Genomic DNA, 13,069 nt, shown 5'->3' with positions numbered 1-13,069 from the left:
ATCACTCTTATTACTTTGGTCAATGTGCCCCTATCGCACTAGAACCACATTAATACTACCAATAAACAAATCCAAATGCACCATTGGTGCTGGTATTTCTTGCATGATCACAATGCTCCTATTGATGAACCATAAGTGAGATCATTTGGATCAGTGAGCGAAATGGGCATACCATGTATATGCTCTCGTTCCATGTGAATTCTAGTTGTTGGTTCAATGCCTATGCCAATTGACGTTGGAGACATTTGTTGGTCAAATGTCCATTAAAACATGGTATTAAACTATGAATAATAACCCCATTTTCAATCAAGACATTAGGATTAAGGGAGGAGAACACATTTTTAGAATGACTTTCTCTGTTGTTCAACTCTCACATGATACGGTAAACCAATAATCATCTAAAGTTGATTAATATTTGTTTGGTCTTGCACTTGAAATTATTCATGATTTTCCCTCCAACTGTAGATTTTCTCAACATAGTTTTGATTATTAACCTCAAATTCCTTCGGATTATCAAAGATTTGATGCCTGTTATTGGGAAATGGAAGGGTTCTTCTATTGAAAATATATCTCTAGAAGACTATTGCATACACTTCTTAATCGTGAGCATAATGCACAACATTGTTTCCATTGAGTCTATGAAGACTCCCCGAACTTGGCATATATATATATATTTGCAAACCATGATGAAAATATGGTTTAAACATTTAAATGATTAGCTACACTTTTGTGCTTAATATTGAAAAATTGATATTAAAATATTTTATTTGTAGTTCATATAACATATATTTTTTTTCCTTATTAATATTTTAAATATATCTTCAACATATCTGAATATTAAAGACACTTAGAGATACACTAGTTTTTTTTACCTCATATATATATAGAAATGTGTCTTTCGAAATGAATATTGAATTAATTAATTTATAATTTATATTGAAATTTGTTTGTTATTAATTTTTTTTAAATGTTACTTATGAATTTCATATTAAATATAGAAGAAATTATGGATCACTTTCATGCAAAACTATAAAAAGTTACAACAATAATTATTTTTTTAATTTTGATATAGTCTATATCTAAATATTTTAACAAATGTACACTTGAAATATTGCATTTACAATTGATATTACTTTTGTGATTAATATTTATTTAAATGTCATTTTCAACTAAATATTTTAACAAATGTACACTTGAAATATTGCATTTACAATTGATATTACTTTTGTGATTAATATTTATTTAAATGTCATTTTCAACTAAATATTAAGTATAATGAGATGGATTTCACATCTTTCATAATAAAATATATTTAAAAAAATAAATAAATATTCTTTAACTTTTCATGAAAATAAAAGTATTTTTTAATATTCTAAAGCTACAAGTTAAATGGTTTTAGTTTGAATGGTTTAGTAAACCTATTATTTTTATATTTAAAATATATTCTAATTTATATATTTATAATATTTATGAAACAGTTATTAAAGTTATTTTTAATATAAATTATAATATTTATGAAACAGTTATTAAAGTTATTTTTAAAATATAATTATGGTATTGTAGAATTAATAAATATTGTTTTTAATAAAACAAAAGTGAAATAATGGAAAAATGTAGAGTATTTTAAATATATTATTATTATTTGTTTGTTGTGTCTTGTTGATGTTATGAGCCTTATTTAATTCTTAGATCTTATTTATGAAAAAGTTATTAAGAATCCTTAATAGATTCCTAATTCTATAAATCTACATCCTTTCTGACCTATAAATGTACATGCTTTCTGGCTTATGGGATGAAGTTGTGTGAGTAGGCAGTTTTAGGTTGAGCTAGCCTCACTTGACAGCTGCACATTTCTTCCCTATTTTTTTATTTCTTGATTTTAATTTGGTATCGAGCATCAACATCTGAGATTGTGATTGAGTCTAGTGTGTGTTTTAAGTGTTCGTGTCTTCTTTTTTTTGGACCTGAGGTGGAAGAACTATTGCATGATATTTTTGGAGCTGACTACTATCGCGTGAATTGGTTACCACATTTGAGAGTCTGAAGAGTCATGCCTTTGCATTTTGTCGCGCGTGAGCTTCACATGGAATTGCACCAGTTTTGTGTTGGGAATTTTCTGCTAAATTCCAAAACAAAACTAACTCAACAAAGAGTAATACTTTGTTTTGCCATAGGATCAAAAGCTGAACAGAAAAATGCTCTGTTTTAATATAGCAGAAATAAAAATCGTTTGCGAAATACGGTGTTTCAGCAACGCAGTTTCATCAATTGCTGAATGCAGTGTTTCAGCAATGCTGAAACTGGAGTTTCAGCAACACTCTGTTTTGACGCAGAGAAACTATTTCTGAATATGGTGTTTCAGCAACACAAAAAAAAACTTGTATTAATTAACAGGAAACCAACTGTTACAAAAACATATTCCTCACACAGAGGGATTTCACAACTGCTGTTAAAAAAACATCTTCCTCTTAACAGAGGGATTCTCCAAGGAACGCTTCAGTTCCACACAAATATCATCTTCCTCTTAACACAGGGATTCTCCAACGAACGCTTAAGTTCCACACAAATAGCATCTTCCTCTTAACAGAGGGATTACAACATGCCTGCTTCAGAGGCACTTCAATCTGTCTCTACCTGCAAATTGACACTGCTGTGTCTGCACTGCTGTGCATTACAAACAAGAAAAATACTTTGTCTCTGTTTTGAACCTTTACACTGTTGTGTGTAAAAATCTCTTCATTCATGCTGCTCTTCACAATGGCGCTCAGGCTGTAATATCTCTGCACCGCAGTGCATTACAGACTTTGTCTTCTCCTCGAAAAAAAAACACTACATTGTTGTGTGTAAAACTTTCAATACATGTGCACTTCTGCGTCTCACATCATCTCTCTATCACTGTACTACTGTGCATAAAACAACTTCTTAAATTACCTCGCGCTGCTGTGAATTCCTTTCACATTCAACAACAAAAATACGCACTGCGTGCTCCCCTTGCAAGTTCTCAAAGAACAACAACTAAAACATATTCACACTACTGTGTGCTGCGTTTTCATATTCACCAACAGAAAACTATACTCACGCTGCTGCGTTTTTCCACACATTACAAGTTCAACAAAAACATTGCATACGCTGCTGCGTATTCTTTGTATTCCATCCATATTGCTTTGTGTATTACATTCAACCTGCTGGAATAATTCTCCTTACATTTGCTGCGGCGAGTTTCTCTTTGCATTCCATTCACAAAAACTGGACATTCACGCTCTGCTGCGTTTTCCCCTCTTTTTCATTTGCACTCAGTTGCGCTTCACTTACATTTCATTTTAGTCCCTGCACTCCTATGCATAAAAGTTTCATTCATATGAGATCGCGCTGCTGCTCATTACATTAAAACAACACACCAGAAAAACTACTTAAAATTTTTATGACAAGACTAGAAATTAAAACAAGGTATGGAGCGGCAGACAAATAAGTTTAATTCCTGAAATTTCTGGATGTTGCGGTACATTCCCCATGTCCGCAATAAAACCTGGTGTTTACTATTTTTACCAACGTTTACCAATCACATTAAATTTCATTTATTGCCTGACTGATAAACCTGGCCGTCAATGAAGATTCAACTTCACGTCACGCAAAAGATAGCTCCATGCTGCAGGCCTGTACATTGAACTGGCGGTTCTGCAGCTGCACGGCAGTTGAAATTAATATTCCAACACTCCCCTTTAATTTCAACTGCTGGGTTAAAATTACAGTTCCTTTTGCTTGCTCTTGGCATAAGCTCCTTAACATCTTTCTCATCCAAACTGCTTGACATGCTGCTGTTGTAGCTGCCACATATTCTGCCTCTACTGTAATGATCAAGAATTACAGGCTCCCCCTAACTGTATGCATCGTCTCCTTTTGGCAGAGTCTTCTCAAAAAAGACTTAGATTGGCGGGAGAGCTCAAAGGACTTTCGGACTGTATTTCCTTCCTTCTCCATACTTGTGTAACTTTCTTCTTTTGCATGGTTCTAGCTTGTGTAAGAGCCCATGTTAAGTTACAATCACGTGCCATATGACCAATGTTATGACACTTGAAGCATTCCACATTGTTCATGAATAAGATTTCATGATTTCTTCCTGTAAAATTGTTTCTTGGAGGTTGTCAGAGACTATAACATCTATCTCTATGAGATGCTTTACAGTCTTTTGCCATATGACCAAAGTTTGAACAAGAATAACAATAACCAAAAAATGAACTTTGGTACCTGGGAGATGGAGGTTTCCTTGATGTACTTCTGAAGCCTTTCTGCCTTGAGATCCTTTGATGATAACCATTGCCTCTTGCCTCTTTGACATCATCTACATTTCTTTTTGGAGTAGGATTTCTTCTATTGTAGCCTTGATTTTTCTCCTTGCCTTTGCTGGAACTAGGAGCATCACAATTTCTCTCTAGCTTCTTTACATCTATTTTCCTTAAAGCATTTTCATTCTTGTTTGAGGGTTAACCTGCATACCCGAGTCCTGATTTATCAGATGGACATCTGTGATAGCTGAGCATGTCATCCAAGGCTTGAGAGCTCTTCAAGATTTTGTTCATCCCTTCAACCTTTTTTCTGAGGAGGACAATCTCGTCTTCCAATCTTTCACACTCATTATTCTTCTTTGTAAGTTGTTCCTCAGTTTCTTCCTTTCTACGAGTAGCTTCAGATGCTGCTATTTTAAGGGAGATGATATCTGACTTCATTTTGGAGATTTCTTCATTTTTTGCTTGACTGCTCTCCATTCTCTTCTCAGCTCCTTGTGCCTGTTTCTTGGCTTCTTGTAATTGAAACTTAAGGGAGGAGACCTCTACCTTGTACTGACCAATCTCTTCTTCAAGTTTGTTCACTCTCTTGTTCCTTTGTTCAAGTTGACTTGACAAGGTATTTTCCTGCTTCTTTGCTTTATTCAATTGATTTGTCATGGATATGACTTCTTCATGATGCTTCCTTTTGCTTTGATCAAATTCCTTCTTAAGCTTGGCAAGCTCTTCATCCCTTTCTTGTACTTGAAGCTTGATGAGGTCAACTTTCTCATTTTCAGCTTCTATGATGGGTTCAGGATCTCCTTCTTGATTGTGTTCTATTTTAGTAGTAGAGGGAGACACATCCTTAGGAGGATTGGAGACTTTCTTCCTTGACCTTGCCATTTGACTGTGTATTTAAAATCACTGACTGTCTTCAACAGCAACACAGAAAACTAGTTTAAGAAATACCTTGGATTTTTTACTGAGTCTTCACTCTGGTGGAGAAGCTGCTGCAGCAAGAAATCCTTCCTTCAGCTTCTTTGACACCTTCAAAGAGCCTGGACAAGCTCTGATACCATTGTCGGGAATTTTCTGCTAAATTCCAAAACAAAACTAACTGAACAGAGAGTAATACTCTGTTTTGCCACAGGATCAAAAGCTGAACAAAACAATGCTCTATTTTAACACAGCGGAAATAAAAATCGTTTGCGGAATACGGTGTTTCAGCAACGCAGTTTCGTCAATTGCTGAATGCAATGTTTCAGCAACGTTGAAATTGGAGTTTCAGCAACACTCTGTTTTGACGCAGAGAAACTATTTTCTGAATACGGTGTTTCAGCAACACAAAAAAAACTTGTATTAATTAACAGGAAACCAACTGTTACAAAAACATCTTCCTCACACAGAGGGATTTCACAACTGCTGTTACAAAAGCATCTTCCTCTTAACAGAGGGATTCTCCAAGGAACGCTTCAGTTCCACACAAATAGCGTCTTCCTCTTAACAGAGAGATTACAACATGCCTGCTTTAGAGGCACTTCAATCTGTCTCTACTTGCAAATTGACACTGTTTTGTCTGCACTGTTGTGCATTACAAACAAGAAAAATACTCTATCTCTGTTTTGAACCTTTACACTGCTGTGTGTAAAAATCTCTTCATTCGCGCTGCTCTTCACAATGGCGCTGAGGCTGTAATATCTCTACACCGCTGTGCATTACAGACTCTGTCTTCTCCTAAAAAACATTACATTGCTGTGTGTAAAACTTTCAATACATGTGCACTGCTGCATCTCACATCATCTCTCCATCACTGCACTGTTGTGCATAAAACAACTTCTTAAATTACCCTCGCGCTGCTGCGCATTCCTTTCACATTCAACAACAAAAATACGCACTGCGTGCTCCCCTTGCAAGTTCTCAACGAACAACAACTAAAACATATTCACACTACTGTGCGCTGCGTTTTCATATTCACCAACAGAAAACTATACTCACACTGCTGCGTTTTTCCACACATTGCAAGTTCAACAAAAACATTACATATGCTGCTGCGTATTCTTTGCATTCCATTCACAAAAACTGGACATTCACGCTCTGTTGCGTTTTTCCCTCTTTTTCGTTTGCGCTCAGTTGCGCTTCACTTACATTTCATTTTAGTCCCTACACTGCTGTGCATAAAAGCTTCATTCATATGAGCTCGCACTACTGCTCATTACATTAAAACAACACACCAGAAAAACAACTTAAATTTTTTATCGCAAGAGTAGAAATTAAAACAAAGTATGGAGCGGCAGACAAATAAGTTTAATTCCTAAAATTTCTAGATGTTGCGGTACATTCTCCATGTCTGCAATAAAACCTGGTGTTTACTATTTTTACCAAAGTTTACCAATCACATTAAATTTCATTTATTGCATGACTGATAAACCTGGCCATCAATGAAGATTCAACTTCACGTCACGCAAAAGATAGCTCCATGTTGCAGGCCTGTACATTGAACTGACAGTTCTGCAGCTGCACGGCAGTTGAAATTAATATTCCAACATTTTGTTGATCATAGAACGTGTGGAGCTAAGGTCATTTGTCTAGTAGGTTTCTGGCTACCTGTCCAATATCTGGTGTGTAGATCTTCCTGGTTGAAGTAGCACAAAGTAAAGGGCCGATTATTGTTGTGTGAGAACATCAACAGTTCGAGTTGGAAGAGTTATTCGATCCTGGACCTGTGTGTTTAGCACTGTTTAGAGAGCGTTGTTTAGTTTTTGGAAGAGTCGTCCGATCCCTGAGAACGTTGTTCAATCCTGAAGTGACAATCCTTCTGCATCGTGAATCTTGGAAGTGACGTGAAGGTGTAGCCAAGGTGGGAACCTGTTATTATTGGAGAAAGTTGTTGATGTTGGGCGTGTCCACTAGGCGGACGACATAAGCTTTGGAGCACCATTTAAGAGCGAGCTCAGTCACTGGGGGCTTATGAGTTTTAAGTTATGAGCTTGAATTTTTTTTCTTTTTTGTGTGCTCAGCCAATTAGGTCGATGCCTGTCAATTTTCCTGACACGATTTGTGATCTCTCTTTGTGTGGATAAGTGCTGCGATGAGCGTGCACGAGTGCATTGTTTTAATTATGCAACCTACGTCTGGGAATAGTTTTTGCATTGATTTCCCATGAGTAATTGGTATTGGTTGGCTCTTATTCTCTGTTGGAAAGTCTCAAAGAAGATTTTCTGTTTTTTCTCATGTAAAGTGGTCATATGGATGGTGTGGATATATGCTGAGGCAATTGGAAGTGCATGCGTTTAAGAGCGATTGGAAGAGTTGTTGATTCACTTTTCAAATTTTGACGAGGATTCGTTGGAAGAGTTGTTGGTCCTTGTGTGTGGTACCGTGAAAATTGAATTTTTTGTCAGTCAGATCGCTGTGAGAGCTGAGTTTGTTGTGTGTTTGAAGCAGTTGGAGAGCACTTTTCGATCGACATAGGCTTGGAGCCATCACTGAGAGACGCACTGAGCCCAATTCTGTTTCATTGAAGTTTGTATAATGTAAAAATTATGTGAAGGGGTTGCTTGTGGGAAATTGTGTGAAACCTTGAAAGACTACTGCTGGGAATGAACCGTTGAGTAATTTGACCACCTATGAAGTAAGCAGTTGTGGCGAATGGTGTGTCGTTGTCTGGAGGAGCCACTGTCACGAAAGGCTCTGCAGCAGCTGCATGGCAGTGATAAGAATTGTGCGGGAACATGCTTAGACTTCCAAAGTGCATTGTTTTCTTTGCTTCAGATTTATCTCTGTGGCAGAGGTAAAGTGGTGCACAGGAAATATGTTTATTTTTTTTAGACCTTTTCGACAATAACCGTTTTGATGATTACTTCTTCAAGAATCCATTTGAAAGCATTTCTAGATCAGGTAGTATTTTTGAGCTGGAAGAATTATCCAATAAACGAGCTAGAAGAATTATCCAATAAACAATGTGATTTTATGGATGATGAGTATGACGAGCCACATTCCACTCCACAAGATTCTGCTATTGAAGCGTTGCCAATTATTTGTAAACAATTGGGTCATAACCTACTGTAGAAGATCTAAATGATGACCTGGACCATGCAACCAAAATGATTTAGAGAAGAATTATAGATAAGGCTTTGATAGGGTGACTTACCAGGGAGCACATGAAATGAGATAAAAATTTGTTTGGGTGGAAAGATCCCAGGCTCAAATGATTGATATTAGAAGTAATTAGAAGTAATGAGAGGAAAAATGCTTCAAGTTTGCACTTCTGGAAGCATTATCTATCATGAATGAACAAGAAAAATCATATCACATGGCTTATGGTGAGTCAAAAAAGGAAAAACATGATTTTGGGTGAATTTTTTCAGTTGGGGGAGATTTAATGGAGAAATGTAGATTGTTCTAGATATATTATTATGCTTTGTTGAGATTATGGGTTTTATTGAGTTCTTAGATTTGATTTATGAAAAAGTTGTTCAAACTCCTCAGAAAAAGTTGTTCAACTCCTCAATAGATTCCTAATCCTATAAATGTATATGCTTTTTACTTATGAAATGAAATTGTGTGAGTAGATAGTCTCAGATTCAACTAGGCTCACGTGAAAGCTGCACATTTCTTCAGTATTTTGTCCTTTAATTTTAATAATTTTAAGATTCAACACATATTGTAATTTATCTATTTATAAATATTTTATGAAATATCCATTAAAAATTATCTTAAAAATACAATTATAATACTGCAAACTTAATAAATATATTATAAATTTAATAAATGTGATTTCTAATTAAACGAAAGCGATTCATCCTTTAAAATTAAGTCGCAAATTACAATCCAAAACAAACTAAAGGTATCAAAATAGTAAGTTGCCGGGACAAAAATAAATGGTAATTGTTCAGTAAGCGATAAGAGTGGGTCGAGTAAAAGTTGAAAAAGGGATGCAATCCATTGATATTCCGCACATGATGAAAAGAAAATATGCTTAAGCTTCCCGCATTATAAAATCGAGAACAACAATATACTCAATAATAATACCCTTTGCTTCATTAAAAACGTATCAAAATTTTATTAAGTACTCGATTAATCTCCACACGTAAATGAAATGGGGTCAGAGTTTGGGTAAGGCCTACACCTCTCGTGTCCATGAAGGGAGTGGAAAAATAAGATATTATAAGTGGTTCGATCAATAGACTTTGTTTGAATGTTATTTAATGCCAAGTTGGCGGTTTGATTCTTTGGATAGTTTCTTGTCAGTTTACAGCTGCATTATCTCTTAAAAAACCAGTTATCTGATAGGAGTTTAGATAAATGATTGAATGGTTGGAATTTAATTCCAACTGCAACATAAACAGCTGGACAGAAATCTGATTTGCTATATATATTCCAGACTGTTGGATGCCTCAAAGTCATGCTTGATATTTTCCACATTAATGTGCATTAAATTTTCAGCATTAAATTCCCCTGCAACAGCCGACTTCATTTCTTCAAAACACATCACCGCTTGCTGCATTCAATATGCAGATAAGCTTTAGAAGATATTTTTATTATATTATTGTTTAAAGTCAAATATGTTTTAACATATAAATGTAATGAACAACAGTTCTTTCCAATGTTAGAAGAATGATAGAGAGTTCCTTTTTGTAACGCATAGCAGTGCTGAAACTGTAATTTTCTGAGATAGTGAGAAATTGGTTTGTGGAACTGAAGTGTTCCTGATGTAATCCCTCTGTCAAGAGGAAGATGCTCTTCAGCATAATCTCGTGTGAAAATCCCTCTATGTGAGGAAGACATTTTTGTAACAGTTGGTTTATTGTTAATGAATACAAGTTTTTCTTTTTTGTGCATTGTTGTTACACCGTAAGCAGAAAATTGTTTCTTGGCGTCAAAACAGAGTGTTGCTGAAACACCGTTGCTGAAACACTACAAACAACAACTGAAGAAACTGCGTTGCTGAAACACTGTATTCCGCAAACGATTTTTATTTCCGCTGTGTTAAAACAGAGTATTGTTTTGTTTTTCATTTTTGTTTGGAATGATCAGAAATTCCCAACATGGTATCAGAGCTAGTCTAGGCACTCAGTGAGTCAAAAACAGAGTTTGTTTTTCACTGTAGGAGATGTAAGAAGCTTATTGAGCAGATTTTCTCCAGCAGAGAAAGTTTTTGCTTGTTTTTATTTATACAGTCAGTATCTCTTCTTTATTTATACAGGTTAAGATGGCAGATGCTGGAACAGGTTTGACAAATTCCCAACTGCCACAGTTTAATGGGAAAAATCACAGTTATTGGTCCATAACAATGAAAGCATTGTTTGCTTCTCAAGGAATATGGGAGCTGGTTGAAACTGGCTATGCTGAACCTGCAGATGCAACAGCGTTGGCTGCTTTGACAGTAGCAGAAAGAGACCAGTTGAAGAGCGACAGGAAGAAGGATGCCAAAGCTCTCTTTTTTCTCTTCCAATCAGTACATGAAAGTGTTTTTCCACGGATTGCAGCAGCAACAAAATCCAAGGAGGCATGGGATATTCTCAAAACTGCCTATCAAGGCATGGAGAAGGTGAAGACTGCAAAGTTGCAGATGTTGAGGAGAGACTTTGAAACACTCAGCATGAAGGAATCTGATATAATAGATTCATTCTTCACTCAGGTTATTGGGTTGATAACCCAGAGAAGATCTCATGGTGAGATTCTTGAAGAAAGAAGGATTGTAGAGAAGATCTTGAGAATTTTACCCTCAAGATTTGAATCTATTGTGGTAGCAATAGAAGAAACAAAGGATCTCTCACAGTAAACAGTAGATGAACTGAGTGCTTCTCTTATGTCTCATGAACACAGACTGAGTAGAGGAACAGATTCCTCTTTTGAGCAAGCATTCAAGACTCAGATGTCTTTTGGCCAAGGAAAAGGTCGAGGCAGAGCAAATAACAGAGGTCGTGGAAGAAGCCAAACTGAAGGCAGAAATAATCCTGCAAGCACAAGTGGAAGGAGCTGCAATCAGAACCAAGATGAAGATTCAAGCAAACAGCAAGCTCATGGACAAAGGTATGACAAATCCCAAGTCCAATGTCATTATTGTAAGAAATATGGGCACTACGCCAATGAATGTAGGAAAAAACAAAATGACATGAATAGTAGGCAGAATGCTAATTTTGCAAATGAAGAAGATAAGAATCCAAAGATTGTGCTGTTAACATGTAACATTGCACAAGACAAACAAGAAGATTTTTGTTTCTTAGACTCAGGTTGTAGTAATCACATGACTGGAAATATTGAAATGTTTGCCAATCTAGATGAAAATGTGAAATCTGAGGTAACAACAGGAACTGATAGTAAGATATCTGTCAAGGGTAAGGGCAGAGTCAGTATCCAAGCAAGAAATGGAGAACAGATGATTGCGCCAGAGGTATACTATGTACCTAGTCTGAAATGTAATCTTTTGAGCATTGGACAGCTCATTAACAAAGGTTACAATGTGTTCTTCAAAGATGATATGTGTACAATCAGAGACATACCTCCAAGTAAGAAGATCATTACATAGGTGCAGATGACCAGCAATAGAATGTTTCCTCTCAAACTCAGGGCAAATTTGAAGGAAGGAAGAACTATTGCAGCTGTAACACAAGAAGTCTTTCAGGAACAAGTGAAAGATGAAAATTGGTTGTGGCACTTGAGATTTGGACATCTCAATTTCGTAGGCTTGAATCTGTTGCACAGAAAGGGAATGGTAAAGGGATTGCCATTGATCGAGAAACTGGACAGCCTTTGTGAAAGCTGCATCTTGGGCAAGCAACACAAAGAAAGCTTTCCAGCAGGAAAGAGTATAAGGGAAAAAGCACCCTTGGAAATTGTTCACTCTGATGTGTGTGGACCGATGCAAATACCATCATTTGCCGGAAATAAATATGTTTTAATTTTCATTGATGATTACACCAGAAAGACATGGGTGTATATGCTGAAACAGAAGAGTGAAGTGTTTGAGAAATTCCGCCGCTTCAAAACTCTTGTTGAGAAGCAGTGTGGGCATTATATCAAAGTGCTCAGAACAGATAGAGGAGGAGAGTACATCTCCAAAGACTTTCTGCGTTTTTGGAGAGAGAATGGCATACAAAAGCAGTTCACCACGAGGTATACACCTCAGCAAAACGGTGTTGCCGAAAGGAAAAATAGGACCATTCTTGACATGGTCAGAAGTATGCTGAAGGCAAAACACTTGCCGCATGAGTATTGGACAGAAGCTGTCATTTGCGTAGTTTACATCTTGAATAGATGCCCAACTAAAGCTATCATGAACAAAATACCAGAAGAAGCATGGAGTGGTCAAAAGCAAACTGTCACTCACATGAGAGTATTCGGTTGTGTAGCATATGCACATGTACCGAATCAGCTAAGGAAGAAGCTTGACAGTAAGGGGGAGAAGTGTGTCTTTATTGGCTATTGTGATGAGTCAAAAGCATACAAACTCTATAATCCATCCACCAAGAAATTAATGGTAACCAGAGATGTGCAGTTCATTGAAGATGAAGCTTGGGATGGAAGCTTAGAGAAGACAGTGAATGTGAAGACAATTGTGTCTCACGAAGAAGAAGAGGAAGGGACAGCAGCAAATAATCCTTCCTTGGTGGCTCCTCCTCCACCACAGCAAGTACAACAAACCACACCACAAGCTGGAATTCGAACAGCCTTGAGAAGTCAAGGAAGTGCTTCTCCAAGCACACCACAGGGACCAGAAATACCCTCAAGTTCGAATGGAACTCCAAGCACACCAAGAAGACCAAGATTCAGAAATATGAATGAGATTTATGAACAAGGAG

This window comes from Pinus tabuliformis, chromosome 3_1 (assembly GCF_031772625.1).
Source record: "Pinus tabuliformis cultivar Carrire ecotype Pingquan chromosome 3_1, CPIR1, whole genome shotgun sequence".
In the NCBI taxonomy this organism is placed as follows: Eukaryota; Viridiplantae; Streptophyta; class Pinopsida; order Pinales; family Pinaceae; genus Pinus; species Pinus tabuliformis.
This window is presented reverse-complemented; position numbering follows the sequence as displayed.